At 22.1% G+C, this 17,345-nt stretch overlaps 1 long non-coding RNA gene across 1 annotated transcript; it reads right to left on the bottom strand.

Annotated features, from left to right (window-relative positions):
- Positions 1–13,759: 13,759 nt before the first annotated feature.
- LOC129616125 (uncharacterized) lies at positions 13,760–16,837 on the bottom strand. Its single transcript, XR_008697517.1, has 3 exons — positions 16,718–16,837; positions 14,228–14,372; positions 13,760–13,960 (listed from the first exon to the last, which is right to left on the bottom strand). It is a non-coding gene; the product is annotated as an uncharacterized LOC129616125 (long non-coding RNA).
- Between the last annotated feature and the right edge of the window lie 508 nt (positions 16,838–17,345).

The raw sequence follows: 17,345 nt of genomic DNA, 5'->3' as shown, positions 1-17,345 counted from the left end.
AAAAAAACACAATACACACAATCTTTAAAAAAGGATCTTATGTCTTATGGCGGGTCAAGGAGATTTTTTTGTATACAAAATGTATATAATTTTTTACTGTTCGATGATAAAATCTGAAAATTTTCCAAAAACACATCATACACACATTAATAACACACACTTATTTTTATTATAATATGGGGAAACCTTATTGAAAAAATTTTTTTATTTTAATTTCAGATAAGGTATACCCAAATTGAAAATTCGATTTATGCGGGTGTTAAAATTTATATAAGGGCAAAAATATTTAGTGTTTTTTTTTTGTTTTGTTTTTTTAAACAAAAAATTATTATTGTTTTGTTCTTTTTTATATATAAAAATATTATCAGAAATTTGTCATTTTTTATGTAAATATATATTGAATTTATTTGTACAAGGTCGTATATTGAGCTTTTACCTAAGGATAATATATTACTCGTATAAGATCCTTAAAAGTTTCCATTTGTTTTTTTTTACATTTTCTGTATTGTTGTGTATTATATTGTAGCAATTTTATATCTTTATGATAAAGAGTTCAGATGGGAATTTTTGTTTTCTTTTAAAAGTTGTAAGAATGTTTTACATTTACATATAGATACAATTTATAAACAATACAATATAGGTACTATAGGTTACTTATGCTTATATATGTTTTATATATGTATATTTATATATAATGTATATAAAATTAAATGAATTTATTTTTCCTTTTAAACTTCAAGAAGATTAAATCGTTATGATTTAATATTATTTTTTTTTCTACTTGCGTGTATAGTTTAAATTGAATTTAATGATATTGAACCTTTTCTACAATATTAATGTAAAATATTTTATATATACTCGTATAAGAAAAAAAAAAAACTTTTAAGTGTTTTCCTTTTTTTTTCCTTATGCAAAATTTTAGATCCTTACATAACCATTCTGCGTGTTTCTTTTTCTTCAAAAAGAGAAAATAGAATTTATTAATTTTTTAAATATTTGTAAAAAGGTTATGGTTTTCTTTTTTAATAACTTTAAATGTATAAATCATTGTATTTTAAGCACACTATATTTACTTATAATAACAAAATAATATTGAAATAAATTTGCATTATGAGAAGCTTGTTTTTTTTTTGTGAGATTTAAATCTAAAAGTAAAATAAAATTGGTTTTTAATGTATACAAACAATATTCTGCATCAGATGAATAATAGAAAACGTTTTTATTTAATTATCAAATTATATAAAGCTGTTCCTTCCTTTTAGATCAATTGTGCAAACTAATCAATATATCTACCAATTCAACACACCACAACTTTAACAAAATTTGAACAAATATAAGCCACTAAGAAGAATTTCAACAAACCGGCTTAAAGACCTTCATTAATACATATAGGTTTTGGGTTGATTTTACATAATATATTCACTAAACAATTTTCAATCTATAAATATTAAATAATTGTGTACATTATTGTTTGATGAATTCTTAATTCTAATTTTAAAAATTTTTGTAAAATATCTTAAATATATAAGAAAAAGTTAAAATTTGAAATCTGTAGGGAGTATTATATATAGCGCCTTCTATATTATGGGAGAAAAAAAATTAACAGTGTTATTAATAACTATTACCATAGAAAAATAAGTAATTGAAGAATATTCAAGCCGAACAAATGGAAAAAATTCAAACATGAAAACTAGGTACCAGAATCTTGGTGTATATGAAAAAATATGAACGTAGAAAAAAGAAAGAACGAAAAACAAAGAATATCGTTTCTCAATTGAACAATGATTTTATTTACGATATCTTGATTTTTTTTTATTATCATTTAAATGTATGTACGTAGGTATACAATACAAATAAAGATCAAACAAAATATTATGAACATATAAGTAGGTATGTATGTATGTATAAACATACTGAATGCATAATTTCTTTCTTAATATTATATGGTGTTTGATATTATAAGTTTATGAATAAAATAAAATTTTTGATTTGAAATTTTAAAAAGACAAAAATTTGTGCCATTATAGAAATATGTATATATGTATTATAATTATATAGGAATGTATTAATGTGTATTATATGAATATGATATTACGAAAATTATGTAAATTTTTATTACAATAATTATCATTTACGTGAAACGTTTATAATGTGAACTGTAATATATAAAATAGTAGAATCTTTCGACAGTTTTCATGAAATCGAAAGTGGTACAAAGTTAGATATTTCTTTTTAATTAAATCATTGTCTTCGTCGTTAAATTCAAAAATAAACTTTGGATTGAATAGATTAAGTAAGGGTACTGCTTTTTTTCTAAGTTTTTGCTTTAAAATATCTGTTATTTTAAAATGTTTGGAGCATATATATTTATTTTGAGTGGAAAAACTTGAATTAAATCCACAGTTTTCTAGCCAAGTTTGCTTTAAAGTGAAATCGGTGGGGAATTTAAATATTTTATTGGTCCTATTAGAACTAGTACATTCCTTGGCACAACATTTTTTTAATTTAGTGTTAGGAAAACTCAATATATTTTCAGGAATCTCCCTATATTTAGGCTCCCAGTCAAAAATAGTTGGAATTGCATTTTTTTTTCAAATATTTAGTTCCAATGCAATCTGAATTAAAATGCTTATTACATATGAATTTATTTTTTATTTTTTCTTGTTTCAGATTACAATTAGAAAGCCAAATATTCAAAATATTTTTTCGCTTAGGAAATTTAAAAAGTTTAAAATTATTATTGGAATTTCTTTTTTGAAAGCAATTCGAAATAACACACTTTTCTAATATATCTTTTAAATTAAATTTATATTTATATGTTTTGCATGCCATTTTAATCATGCGTGTTTATTACAGCATAAGAACTTTAAATTCAAGCGATTAAATATCTACAGCCTTCGCTATTGTACGAACGCAATTATAATGTACATATAAAGTTCCAAAATTTTACAATTTCAATTATTTCAAACGAAAAAATATCGAAAAGCAGCGGCACGTACAAATACATATAATAATCTTATTAATATTTCGAATTTATGAATGTAGATATGTATTATGTATACCTATACATATACATACATATGTATAACTTGAAAGAATGCAAAGAAGTAATGAAAAAACAAGAGAATAACGTAAAAAACTTTTATCTATTTGGTATACAAAAAATTTACGATAAAATATTGTGTGTATACCAAATTTTTGTGTTCTTTTTGTTGTTTTTATTCATAGTAATTTTTTCATATACACCAAGATTCTGGTATCCCATTTCAGCAAGACAAAATGGAAAAAATTAATGTTGAGACCTCTTGGATTACTTATTTCTCTATGCTATTACTATTATTATACTTCCTAGATTCTTAAAAAGAAAATGTATTTTTGGAACTTTATGTTTATGATTTTCGAAAGAATTGAAGATACATAAATATATCTTACACAATTATATGTATATATATATATATATAAATAAAAAAAAATAAATTTTCTTCATTTATATATACATATATATATACATATATATATATATATATCATACATGTAATATATATATATATATATATATGTATATATATACACATATATATACATATATATATATATATGATATATATATATATTATATATATGATATATATTTATGTATATATATGATATATATATATATATATATGTATATGATATATATATATATATATATATATGTATATATATATATATATATATATATATGTATATATATATATATATATATATATTATATATATGATATATATATATGTATATATAAATGAAGAAAATTTATTTTTTGGTATTTTGAATGACCAAAAATGTGAATATTTTGGTAAAATATTAAAATTACTTTGAAAAATTTATTTTTTCGATTTCGACATACGAATTGACCAGGTTTTTGAGCAAGTAATATTTTTTATGATGGTTTACAAAAAATATTGTTTTTTACCTTCCGATTTAAGCTTTTTGAGTGTCAAGTCATCTCAATCGGCTAACATTCGTATCTCTTATGGCTGACAACTTGACTTTTATTTTTACATGTATATTTATGTATTTTTTTGGTGTGGAAATATCGTACCGGTCTATATTACTAGATCGTATTGCTCGGATAGGTCATGCCCCATCGTTGGTAACATTTTTAAGCCTTCAACCTTCGTATTGAAGTCCCCTATTTTAGTCATCTTTAACTTCACCTGTTGCGTTTTCGGTAGGAATGTAGCACTATACCTTAGTGATTTTTTTTTATTCTTGAATCGAATCTTGCTGATATTATTCGATTTGAGAAGGGCTTCCATGTTAATAAGCTGCTTCGGAGCGTTTTATCTATAATTATTAACATTCCATGTTCGCCAGTCTGGTTTTCCGAGTACAAGAATGTATTATTATTGGAGGTACGTATTTCTCCCTGGTCTGGTCATCTTATTTTGCTTAACCCAGGTACTATAAGAGATGTAATATAAATAAAGAGTATGATTAATATGAATATGGCATATTCTATAATTATATAAACATATACTTTGTTGCTTAATTTTTAGAATTTATTAATTCTTCCAATATATTAAAGAGCAACAAATTCTTTTATATGAAAAAATTAATCTCCATAATAATACTTTGTCTCTATATATATATTTATATAATTTTACATTTTTGATCTCTATGACAATTTCAAATGCGACTGGCTATAGTTTTATTCATTTTAAAGTAAAACTTTTAAAATTTATTATTTTAATTTATTCGTATATAAAAAAAATAAACTTCAATATTTTCGATAAATATCAACGAAAAATTTAAAACTAAATTCAATATTTTTCTTTTTGTTTTCCTTAATTGTTAATTCCAATTGATATGTGTTCGTATGTATGCACCGGATGTGGACGTTTTATTAAAAATTTGGTCAAAGACAAAATATAAAATTTTTTTAGAGTTTTGCTTCAAATTTAAAAAATAAAAACGAGGTGATTATGAATTGTTTTTATTTTCATTTACATATATATATAATATAGATCTTAATTAGTGTACCCTTATATTAGAAATTTAGAAGTAAAGCAAAATTGAACTATAATTTTCAATTTAAGCAGATTTCACTATACGCTTGGCAAAAACTCTATTTTAGGTTGATTGTTCAATGGAAATAAGAGTAATTACTCTATTCTTGCCATATTTACTCTAAACTTATAAAGAAAACAAGACAATTTTATGAAGAGTTTTGAACAGCTATCAAGTTATAAAAAAAACATTATTATAATTTGACTTAAAGCTACAGTTTCAAAAAATCATTCATTCTCTTACGTGTTAAATTTTCCCGCAATTTTGCATATACAGTATCTAACTACTATCTATTTTAATTCAAATATGTCTGACAGCCTGTTCGTAAACAAATTAAATTAAAAAAACAAATTTTTACTGGCGAAATTTTATGAAATTATTTTTTTACAAAATCAAAAAAATGTGGGCTTATATTATAGTTTTTGTAAATTTTATTTTAAACTCATTTAAATTTGTTATTTAAATTATTATTTCAAAATTGAATATTATATTTATGTGCATACTATATATTTCAAATGTAGGACACGATATTTGTGAACAATTTAACAAGTAAAGGTTACTTACTGGCAATCATACAATCAGTTTCTGAACTTTATAAATTCAGATTAATTGTCGGATACAACAAAAAATGTAACAAAATTAAATTTCCATTTAACTAGATCATTTCATATTTTGATTTGTTCAGATTGGAATACCTTCAATACAAGAATAAATGCATAAAAAAAAAATTTAAAAACTATTTAGCATAAATAAAAAAAGTAAAATATATACATACATATATGTTAAATAAATACAATATTCAATTTCAATATTTATTAATTCGTACATATATGAATATATGTAATTATATATTAAATAGAAATAAATTAACATTTTAATTGATTGAAAATAAAAACTGTATTTGAAAACATCAAAAATGAATTAGTTAAAAAAATATTACATTTGGCAACCTTAAGATATAAAATTTAAAATTTGTTCGAATATTAAGAATTTTTTAAGAACTTATTATATAAAAATTAATTAAAATTCAAAAATTTATTCTTTATCTGAACATTAGTACTATTTAAGGCCAGTAAAATGCTGGAAACATGTAGGTTTTTGAAAAATATTTGAAAACTTTTTCTTTAAAAATTATTGTTTCCCAATTTAGGGTACTTATAAGCTATAACATCAAAAAGAATGAATCAATTTGCGAATAAGATCTACATACATAATAGTAATAGCGACTTATTGCAAAAATTAACTAGAGAGATATTTTCTCAATTAACATACAATAAAGCTCTAACTTTTTAAAACCTTGTAATAATTTCAGTGTAGTGAATTCTAATAACAAATTATAAACATTATGGAAAACACATAATAGCATTTCATGTTATACATGCCGTATATTATTGGCCATTTTAATGTAAATAAATAAAATCGAAAACAAGGTTGTTGAAATTGAATAAAATTTTGAAATAATTTTTAAGTTTATATAGTAATGTTTTTCGTTTTTACGATATAAAATTTTAAAATTTTATCTAAGTATACTTGTTTTCGATTTTTTCTGATATGTATCTAGTTTTAATAATATAAAAATTACTAAACAATTAGATATATTACATATATGGAAGTGAGGGAATATGATATGTATGTAGGTAATTGAAACAAATCTGAAAAATGAAAAGAGAAAATTTTATTCAAGTACGTATAATCAACACTGCCTTGATAAAAACTATAAAAAATTTATATTGGAAAAATTTGTGATGAAATGGTCATTTTACTACAGAATTATAAATAATTTTTAAAAATATGTTTTGTATATTTGAGAATTTTTTTAAATTTTTCATAGTTTTCTAGCTCAGCATTGGGAATATCAGTCCTGGTTGATCAAAAATTTAGGAATATTCTTAAAAAGTATCACTTGAACTAACAAGTTTGTTCAAAATCGCTGAGAACTCACAAAAATTCAATTTTTTTTTCATTTTTTAAATTCAAACTTTGATTTTCCTCTAAAAATTACAAAAATTCTCGAGAACATCCACTGTACGTGTTTTTTTTTTCATAAATATATCAGTAGTTGCTTCAAAATCTGTATCTTAATCAATAAAATTTTATACTTATATGACAAAATGCTATTGTTACATTTATAAACAAATTCATTGTAATTTTCAAAGAAGTTAATCTAAAAATACACTTAATTACAAAATTTTTTCAATTTTTCACACTTATATAAATCAAATTTAGTTATAAAATTGTTATGTATATAATATTATGTACCATGGGTTTTTCTACAGAAATAAGTAATTTCACTTTTGAAATTCTTATATAAAAATCTTAAATTAAATTATAATCCATATAATAAAATCAAAATATTAAACGCTTAAGGTTTCAGACATTATGGAATTAAATTGAAAAAATTCTTGCTCCAAGCAACACTTCCCTTTCCATATTAATTTTGTGTGTAAAAAAAGGCTCTTCTTTTAAGTTGAATGATTATAGAAATTCGATAATAAAATACAATAAAAATGACCTTCAGTTATTGTAAAAATCAAAATCCTACAAATTTTTTAAAAAAATTAAATATTATTCAGCAGTATTTCTTGTATTTTTAAAAAAATATGAGAAGATGGTTGGTGAGCAAGTTAGTAACACTAAGTAAAGTATATCAAAATTCTATTAAATATTGCGATTTTTTAGCATTATATTATAGCGTCTTTTTAATATACATACATAATATGTATTGTATTTGTATATAGAAACGTTCTTCATGAAATTTAAAAGTAAAACCTATATTTAATTTAAGAATATGCTTTACAAATAGAAGAGGATTTACGCTTAAAATCTATTAAAAGTGTTGGTGTAAAGAAATCTTAATTAAATATTTTTTGATAAATTAATTGTTATTTTATATATACATATTATGTATGTACGAGTATTATTTCACGATTAAGTATAAAATTCTTTATTTTTTTTTATCAATGATTATATTCGTAATCGATCTACATGGTATGCATGTAGGAGTACTTTAAATCATATTATACTTAATGTATCAAATAAACAATAAAAGGAATTTATGAAAATAATATCAAATTCGATTTTTATTAAAATAACATTAAATATTTTGGAAATTTTTAACTATATATGTATAACAGTAATTGTTTTAAAAACAATTTAAGTATAATAACTATGAATCTGTTAAAAAATAAATATTTTTCTTTTAAAATAATAGTAAAAGTTTCAATTTACTTTTAGCCACAGAATATAATGCATTCTTAAATTAAAACAATAATAACAATATTAAATTTTATTTTTGTTAAATTAATTAATTATGGTTTTTGGGAAATTATAAATTATTCATTTGTTACATAAATATTGTGAATAAATATACAAAATATTTGATAATTTTAAATAATAATGTGTAAATTAAATAATTATTTTATAATTTTAATTATTCAATAATTTAATTTACATAAAACTTTTAAGCAATTTATATTTAATTGCTATAAATTCATAAATAAAATTACAATATTTTGCGTTTTAATTTTAATTTATAATTTATTTTATGCAATTTGTAGAATTCATCCAAGAAGTTATCCCAGATAATCATTGTAAAATATTCAAAGAATTTTGTAATTAATACAATATGTGATGTGCTTTTCCAAAAACAATTAATTTATTAATTATTCGGGGTTATTCTGAGAAGCAGTAAACACCATAACTTAGTCATAATATATATAGGAACAAATCCTTTAAAAAGGAAATACAATAGGTTTAAAAGCTATAAAACTTGTTACAAATCTACTTCGAATTTGATTACGTACATAAATATAGGTCAAATGATGAGGTGGTCATAAAAGATTTTCAATTATATTTCCTTGAGGAATTTTTTTTTTTTTCTTGTGGATTTTTGTTAATTTTTTTAAAAAAAAAACATTTTATACTCAACATTTTGTAACTTACGTGCGACAAACATTATTTCTATATATAAAACTTAATGAACTATAATGGTTAATGATCTAGAACCAATCAGATTTTATATTGATTATTTGTCTATTTGGTAAGAAAATCTGAAATTTTTATAGGATATAAAAATTTTTTTGAAAATTTAAAATGATGCTTAAAGATTTTCATCTTTGTTTTTCTTTAATTTAATTCAATATTCAATGACATTTTCTGTTTCTGATTGATGATTAGATGACTTTGAAATGATAAAGATTGAGAAGAAAAATTTAAGCTATGTATAAAATAAAAAACATATATAGGAAAAACAAAATTTCAGTGATATATTCTAAGCCTATAATCTAGTTAATTCATTCAATTCGAAAGAATATAATAAAAAAAAATTCAATAAAATATTGATTTAATTAAAATAATAAAAATAAATTCAGAAAAAAAAATAAGGAAAATTAAGGTTCTTCCTTTCAATCTCTTTCCGTTTTTTTTTTTAATATAAAAATTTCCTCTAATAACAATAACATTTAATTTTTCTTTTACATTATTATTTTCTTTGTTATATAAAATTATATATGCATTTACATACATATGTATTTAGTATTTATAAAAATTGGTAAAAATGTCCTTCGATTCAAGCCTCCTTTTTATCTTTATGATGAAAAATCTTAATTTCCTATATACATATATTGGCAATATTATCATGTACACACAAATATACGAACCAATAATAACATACACCACAAAAAAGAATTGAATTTAGAATAAAATAAGTTAGTATTGATAACATGTTTTACATAAGAGGACATTTTTTATATTTATTATAAGTGTTATATTAAAGTATTATAAAAAATTAATTTCTAATTTCAATTTAGTCACAGAAATGTGTAGGGGTCTGACATTTCAAAATTAAGTTTTTATTAGATTTTTCCGCCTTCTTTAATTCACAATGTTCTTCATTGTTTAAAAAAAATTTCAAATTTCTAAAAAAAATGGAAAGGATTATGTAGTTGTTTATGTTTTCTTACCGGAAAAAATAATGTTGTACTTTAATAAGTTTTCAGTAGGCATTGTTAGATTTGTGTATCTCCATGCTTTAATGAACTTCTCTCCTATATCCTCCTTTACCTCTTTAATAACCTTTAAGTTCTCTTTTGTAATTTTATGATTCGTTTTGTAAATGTGTTTCGGAATCATTTAATCGAAATTCCCTTTAGTTACAAGTTTCCTTGCACGTTTTACCTCAGTTAAATGTTCCTTTAGCCTGAGGTTGTATGATTCTCTTCGTTTATCCTATGTAAAATTTCTCGCAATTATTAATTGCATTTGATTTTATATGAAACGCATCTCTCATTTATTTTTAATTTATCCTTGACCAAACTTAACAAACTTTTTTGTTAATATTTACTGCTGGTTGCAGATATCCGGATAATACATTTTTTAGCTTTTTATGATCCTTGTTTTTCATCTAATTTCTTCTTCCTACAAAACATTGATTCGATTCAATTTTATTTTTTATTAATGGCACTTTTTTCTTTATACGCATACCATATATAACATTTTGCTCCCATTCAATAATATAGCCTTCATATTTCGAGCAGTATAAGTAATCTGTAAAATATGAATATATAATCAGATAAAATGTTAACTGTAAGCACATTTTTATCTATATCAAAATCGTAAAAGAAATTTTTTACATTGTTATCTAAAAGTGGATATAAATATTATGTAGATTTTATATTGTATTGTCATTATTAACAAGAGTATATGTGATGTATGATTCATATCATGTACATATATATTATATAAAATATTATGTCAGGGTAAACCAATTTGATTTATTTATAATTTTATAAAAATGTATAAATAAATAAATAAAAGTAGCTACATATATGAAAATAATACAAATAAATTCAAAGGTATTGCTATCATGCCTCATCATAATTGTACCATAAATTTAAACCAATAACAATTTTAATGTCTTTGATTGAAATTTTATTTTTATTTTCTCTTATACATCTTCTCTTCTTTGAGAAAAAAAAAGAGATCAATAGTATTTTTCAATGATTAAGCACACGTATTTATTTACTGAATTGCCTAAAGTTATGCTAAAAGATATTCTTCAGAAATTTGAAAGTTATCCAATTTGAATTCAATTCTACAAATACACTTTGTATAACAGTTATAGATTTCATATTAGTTTGCAATCAGATCAAAAAATGCATATATTTTTTTTAGTTAAAATTGTTGAATTCAATATATTTACAGATTTATATAAATGCAAAACTTGATAAAGTCAGCCAGACCGTCTACATTAAGGTTTATACGTTGATTTCCTTATTATTGGATTTTAGTTTCAGTCATTGTATTTATAATGTAACGCTCTGTAACTAATTATTTTTATTTCAGGACTTCAAATTAAATATCAAAATAGATCCACCATAAATGATAATCAGTTTTTACTCAACCATCCGATATTCATTTAAACATTTTTGAAAATTATTGCGGCAATATTTTCTAAATTATCAAACTGTTTTATATAGAACATCTAAAAGAAAAAATATTAGAAATGAAAAAATGAATACTAGTCATTCATATAAACTATTCGGTATATGTATTTGGTGGATTAAATTAGCCTATGGTAATTATTTAAATAAACTAAAATTATCATAGATATTATTATCAAAATAAACTAAATTTATTCTATTAAATTACTAAGTACAAAAACAATGAGTGCTTTCTCTAGGGGTTTAAATTAAAAGAAAAATTGAGGAAAACATCGAATCTACAGGTAATTTTCAAGTGAATTGATTAAAACGTCATTGCTATTATTTGTCAATTAAGTATAATTTCATACATTTTGGGTCTTTCAATTGAGTGGACCAATATGAAGTTACTCCCTAACAATTTTCTGTAGTTACATATTCTGTACTAATTTTAATTGAAGTTGGGGTATTGGCATCAGTAGGCGAATTGAAAATGTCAAAAACCAAATAAGGAAGCCAGATAACCAAAAAATTATCTTAAATAATTAAATCATCATTATAAAAGATTTCAATATATTAAAGCATATTTAAAAAATTTCTAAATAATTTTGATTTTGATTACAGTTTTCTGTTTAAATCTCATATATTATATAATACGATTATAAATTATCAGAGTAATGGTAAAAATATTTTATGTTATGATTTATGATGTTCCATAAGTTATAAATTTTTTATCTTTTTGTTTTCTTTTTGTGAAATATTCTTGCCTCGAGGGTAAAATAATAATAAATTTCATTAAACGCATTTTATAAATCCTTATTAAGATGTTAAATCTTATTATGTATATTTCTTTTTCGTTTAAGAATTTAATAAAAAAAAAAACACTTGTGGGAAAAAATATTTTGCCTATCGTCCGGACAGATTTATATTGAAATAGATCAATGCATCCCTGTGTAATTTAAAAATCAATGTATTAGGGGTAGAACGTGTATACATTTAAACCCCCATAACATATATGTACATACGTATCAAAAAAAAAAATTTGATTAAAATTATATTATTAATATTATATATATGTATATATAAAAAGCAATAATCGTTTGGGTCACACTCAAAGTATTTTCAATTATTGTAATATTATTAGGCTTGTACATAAAATCGTTCTTAAATTTAGGAAAAAATAAAAATTGATTTCCCTTACTTTTTAAACAAAATCTTCTCTATAAATTGAAATTCTTAAAATGTGGCAATCTTCTAATGTGAGCACGTATTAAACCATTTTTATAATCATGTACACATATACTAAAACTAGATAAAGCTTAATATTATGTATATAATATAAATTCTATTTTATTCTATTCTTTTTCTATTCTATATAACTAAAATCAATTGAATCGGAAAATCAAACAAATTTTATTATAAAATAAAAATTGTACTATACAAGAATAGAACCAATTTAAAAGATTCTCATAATATCTTATTTAATATATAATATATATTTAAGGACCTCATAAATGGATACTATTTTTACAAAATGTTTGCATTATTATGTCTTAAAGAATATAATTAAACTTATATTATTAGGAAAGAAGAAGAGTAGTATTGGTTTTAAAATAAAGGACGATAACTCATTGTATAATTATATTGAAAAACGTTTTAGTATAATTTAAGGAACACTTCTAAAATAATGAAAAATGTTCTTCATAAAAAAATAAATGGCATAAGAGAACCAATTAACCTTTTTTCGTTTGTTAAGACATACGAACGAACGAACGAACAATCATTATCCACTCATTATTATGCTTAAGAGTATACCAAAAATTTCTTAATATTAAAGACATACGTTTTTTAAAAAATATCCGTTCGTCTGTGTGTCCGCTTGGTAAATCTAAAAAATATATAAAACACATATATTAATAAATTACTAACACAGTTTATTTAAAATTTTAACTTAACGTTCAGGGTTGAAAAGATTCTTAATAACATTCTGCGGAAAAAAATATTTCAACTGAATTGTCGTATATCACACGGAACCATAGAACAAACTCTATGAAATCATAAAGCACTCCAATGCCTTAATCATTAAAAAATGTACGAAGTGATATATATCAATTAGCATTTCAACTATGATATTTTAACAAAAACTAAACGCACGTGGATGCAAAAGTCATAATTAAAATCAGACTTTGAATTATTTTTTTGATCAATCAAAGTCCTAAAATTTTATTGGGTTTTGTTAAATTGAATTATAAAAGTAAAATGCGCTCATTTACAAGCCTTTGATTAACTCGTACACTATAGATTTTTTTTTTTTGCTTACACCAAAAATACCTATTGTTTTTTCATCCTTTTGACAATAATCTTCCATTTCTTCTATATAATCATAGTTTTAAAAAATTAAACCAAATTGAGATAACCATCAATATTTATTAAGCTCTTTGATCCTTTTTGCTTTTGCTCCTTCATTCTCTATATTTCAAATTAGAATCCTAAGGGCAGAAAACAACATGAAAAAAAAAATTAAAGATTAATTTGTTAAAAAAATTTTTATAAAAGTATGGAAGAATTTTTTTTTCTTAACCAAGTTATCATACGGGATTTGTGATTAATCGGCATGCTTCAAATTCTCTTCCTTATATACAAGTATATTTGTATATAGGAAGAGGTTTAGATTGCCGAATAATAAAACAATAATGTTTTTAATGAAAATTTCATTTTTTGGGTTGATTTAACTAATTTAAAAGCTTATTTTTTACCTCTTGCCAATTCTGTTAATTTTTTTGTTTGAGGATATTCTATACATTGGAAATTTTATATTTAATACTTAAGGATATTCAATTCTTCTCTGATATTTCACTTGTATTGCCCTTTTCCTTTTGTTGTTTTTTGAATCTAAAATAGCTATAAAAGTTCAAAAAATTATTAAACTTTAAATTAAAATGGAAAATTAAGGAATTTAAAAATTTTTTATAAAACAAAAAAAAAATGGGTTTTCTACATGTTTTAGCAATTCAAAAGTATTAAGAGGATTAACAATTTCAGGAAGTGGAAAATAAAATTCAAAATTTTAATTATTTCTTTTTAAAAGTAACGCTATTGTTGAAACTCAAATGAAATTGTTTTAAAAAATAAAAGAAAAAGGTTCTTTTCATTTTTTTGAAATTGTTATACAAAATGAATTTATTAAAAGAGTATAAGTAAAATTTTTTCGAAAAATTAATTGAATAAAATTTAAATGAAAAAAAATATTTTGAGATATTTAAAGTATAGCAAAAATTTTATAATAAAAATTGTTTAGAAATAAAATTTCAAATTTTATCTATATATATATGCTTCACATCAGAGATCCCTAAAAATTTTTTATTAAAATCATTGAAAAGTTTTTTTAATGTGGGTGATTTAGAATTAAATGGTTTTGAAAGTCTACACTTTTTCGTGATATTTTGTTTTGTTATACGAAAAAGTTTTTACAGTTGTTGCAGGCTTCATGTATCTTCATATATTTTATTATATTTTCGTAATCCATAATCGTGAAAACTCTGCAGTGATTAAAAAAAAATTTTGTATGTGAATCTTTTTTTTTTGTCTTATATTTGAGAAATTTTGAGAAAATAATTAATACAATAATAAAGCATTAAAGAAAAAGAGGAAATTTTATTTACCTACAGATTTTACTAATCCTGATTGTATTTGAAATAGCTCTTTTAAGTTTGTCATGATAACATGGCAAAATTAAAAGAATTTCATGGCATTAATGCTAGCAATGAACAAATATAAAGCTCATGAGTCGTGTATACGGATATGTTGTTCAACAATTTACTTCAACTCAAGATTGAGTTGAAGTAAAATCAACAAAGACTGAGTTGATCAAAATTTTAACCGCATATGAAAACTATTTCATATTTTTTAAAATTAATTACATATACATGAAAAGTTTTATTTCAAAAAATTTAAAAAAAGTTGTTTTGTAACAATTTTTAAATTAAGACTTTTTATTAATATTGTTTTTGTAAAATTTTAATTTTTTTTAAATTAATTTTTATTTTAAAATTTATTTCACAATGAGCATATTATTTTTTATGAAATTCAATGTAAGTACAGTAAAACCTGTGTGAGACGAAACGGCACAAAAATTTCGCACAAAAATTTCCGTTTAAAACAGTTTTCCGTCTTAAACAAGTTTGTGACAGAATTTTGACATATTGCTGAGAGTAAAAAAATTTTTTACATATCATTTCATTTATAACGTAGGTACACTAAAATTGTTATTTATTTACATGTTATATAAAACCAATTTTAAAATTGTAAAAAAACAAAAAATTTAAAAATTAAATTTTCTTAAACTTACATTATGTAGGCTTCGTATATCTTATATCTTATGGATGCAAAGTATTATTTTGGCATTAGTTAGTACTGTACTCCAATATGTCTATTTCTCTTAAAGGGTGATTTTGATCTGATTTTTTTTTCAAATGTTTCATGCCAAAAAAGAATATTCCGTTATAGGCAGATTTTCGTCTTAGGTTCCATCCTAGACAGGTTTTACTGTACATACCTACAGTTAATTAGGTTTTTATTAAATAATTAATTTACAAAAGAATAATCTGATTGTCTTGATCAATTAATGAGATTGTATGTGGGTTACAAAAGCTTAAAAAATAGAAATTCAATATTATTTTCATGATCCTGTTAATAGTTTTTTCACGTGCTTCAATTTATACTGAAGATACAATTATTTTTTAAATTAAATTCGAAATTTTTATCAATTTGTAAAAATGTATATACCATTACGGAAACTAATTAGTTGTTAATTAATAGTTATAATTTACAATATCTTAAATTTTAATTGTATATTGGTGATTGAGAAACAACTTTTTCATAACAATTATATTGTTTTATTTACAAGAAACATTATTTGAAAACTAATTATTGAGCATTAAAATTTATGACATTAAGTATATTATTAACGACGGAAATAATTAAAGTTCTAAAAGAAGTTCAGATTTTTTGATAATTTTGGATACAAGCCTGAAGAATTATACAAGAAAATTTAAAACATATGGAATTGTTGAGTCGGTTAACGAGAAGACAAACTTACTTCTAGAAGAAGTTTGATAGCCGGATTTTTAATTTTTCTGCCGCCTTCTTTCAGTCGGCTTTTCGCACTCTGATATATAAGTGTTTCTTTTATAATACAGTGAGTGAGATGTTCGAAATTAAAGGTGTTAATATTATAAAAATCTTACCGCATGCAAGTTTTCCAATGCACCTATGCTTTTTCACAGCATTACCATATTTGAGGATCTTTTAAACTCGATATGACGGCTGATATGACAGTGGCAGGAAAGTATCAAAATACTTAATTTCGAAATGGAAAGTTTAATGACAGACTGCTCTGGGATGCTTCTTAATAAATTCAAGTGCCGTTTGCTCCGCAAGCTACCTTTTTATATTTGATTTTATATACCTTAAATTAGTATATAACTTGTATGGACCTATAAATTTAATAGTTATAAAGAAAATATCGTTTAAAAATTATTCAATTAACAAGATTTACTTTTAACTAATATTTTTGTCAAATCTTTTTGTTTATAAAATTTACTTTGTATTTATGTACATATATATGTATAGCATAAAATATTATTTATGAAATACATATGTACATAATGTATATTTTTATTTTCTATACTTATAGCTACATAATTTAAACTAAAAATCAAGGACGAAAAATATACGTACCAAGTGAAGTTTTAATAAATTTGTTTTTTAATTGCTTAAAGTAAATTGAAAATATTAGAACATCTTTATTCAAAAATTCTGAAAAGAACAATTTTGTATATGTATATATATGTATATTTTTCCATTCAATTGATA

The sequence above is a fragment of the Condylostylus longicornis genome, unplaced genomic scaffold (genome assembly GCF_029603195.1).
Source record: "Condylostylus longicornis isolate FDR11 unplaced genomic scaffold, ASM2960319v2 ptg000162l, whole genome shotgun sequence".
In the NCBI taxonomy this organism is placed as follows: Eukaryota; Metazoa; Arthropoda; class Insecta; order Diptera; family Dolichopodidae; genus Condylostylus; species Condylostylus longicornis.
This window is presented reverse-complemented; position numbering and strand designations above follow the sequence as displayed.